At 42.1% G+C, this 1,679-nt stretch overlaps 1 non-coding gene across 1 annotated transcript; it reads left to right on the forward strand.

The window, feature by feature from the left end:
- Nucleotides 1-708: 708 nt before the first annotated feature.
- LOC148552898 (small nucleolar RNA R71) lies at nucleotides 709-815 on the forward strand. Its single transcript, XR_015893064.1, has one exon. It is a non-coding gene; the product is annotated as a small nucleolar RNA R71 (small nucleolar RNA).
- The last annotated feature ends 864 nt before the right edge of the window (nucleotides 816-1,679 follow it).

A 1,679-nucleotide genomic window follows, 5' to 3' on the forward strand; every position in this document is an offset into this window, starting at 1 on the left:
AGTGTGTGGTGGTTGATATCTTGCTTGATGTTGAGAATGTGGTTGTTAATTGGGTTAGGCATGAGTTGGGCTTTGTGGTTGATATAGCAGGTAGTGAGGTTGTGGTGGTTGATGGTAAGGTTGTTGGCCTTGGGAGGGTTGGTGATAATAGACTTGTTGGTTGGAATAAGGTTGAGCTTGAGATGGTTGATTCCACCTTTGATGGGAGTTATCTGTCCATCCTTGACTTTGGTTCCTTCTATAGTGATTAGATCCTTGATTGCCTTGATTGTATTGGATCTTTGTGGGTAAGAATTTGCCACTGCCAATGTGTTGTCCTCTTGAGGGCACTCATCGGTGTAGAGACCATTTCAAGCACAAATACCACAAGATCTTGGAGGTCCTTCAATTCTAGGAGGTTGGGGTGGAGGAGATAGCAACATTTGTGGAATTTGTTGGCCTTGAGTGATTTGCCTTAACAAGATCGTCATCTCACCAAGTGTCTTAATCAAGATAGCATCACCGGAAGGTGAGACTTCACTTATAGCCTTTGGTTGGGGATTTCTTGACCTTAAATGTTGAGTAGAATCCGCCAAGTCCGCAATGACTTCCCAAGCTTCTTCAGCAGTCTTGTTCTTAGTGAGAGATCCTCCACTTGTTGCATCAAGAAGTAGCTTATCTTGAGGGATCATCCCTTGGCAAAAGTAACTTATGAGCACCAATTCATCAATGCATTGGTGAGGACAAGCTTCAAACAACTTTTTGAACCTTTCCCAATATTCATAAAGGGTCTCTCCATCTCTTTGCATGATGCAAGAGATTTTCTTCCTTAGACGATCCGTCTTTTAAGGCAGATAAAACTTCACAAGAAACTCCTTGCGCAACAAATTCCAATTAGAAATCACCTCCTCAAGTTGGGTGTAAAACCATTCTTTCGCCTTTCCCTCTAGGGAGAAAGGGAAAGCGAAAACCATGACCGCTATCTCATCCGAGCCATGTCTTCTTTCTGTAGAGCACACAACTTGAAAATCTTTCAAGTGCTTGAGAGGGTCTTCTCCCGGTAACCCATTATATTTCTGAAGCAAGTTGATCATACCCGTCTTGAGCTCAAAATTGGCATCTAGATCCAGGTACCAAACTTGTACCGGTTGCAAGGTGATGTCCGGGGCTCCGGCCTCCTTTAAAGTAATTCTCCGAGGTGGCTCTGCCATATTGTTGTCACCTAATTCACTCAAAGAAATTTCAGCACTTCCAACAGAAGAATACAAGGTTCCCTCGTTAAGTGAAGAATGAGGATCACGGTTAGAAGGTGATGGTGAATTGGTTTACTCTTCAAGAGAGTCCGGTTCACCATGCACAAATGCTAACCGGCGCCGAGCTTGCCTAAGATATGTTAAATTCCTTTCTATTTTAGGGTCAAAAGGGGCCAAGCTCGGGTCTAGAAGTGACCGTGTCATTCAACTAAGGAATCAATGAAAGCATGCAATTAACAAAAGCAGAATAACAACAAGAGAATAAACAAAATCAACCTAATAGTCAATAACTACTAAAACTAGTTAGATAGAGGCGCCATCTACCAATTAGTGTCAAGTAACAAACAAAAATCAAGTATTCACACTATTCACATATTCACAACAACTAAAACTATAGCACTCATTGCACATAGAATCCCCGACAACAGCGCCAAAAACTTGATGATT

Source organism: Arachis ipaensis, chromosome B7 (genome assembly GCF_059453495.1).
Source record: "Arachis ipaensis isolate K30076 ecotype BB chromosome B7, ASM5945349v1, whole genome shotgun sequence".
NCBI lineage: Eukaryota > Viridiplantae > Streptophyta > Magnoliopsida > Fabales > Fabaceae > Arachis > Arachis ipaensis.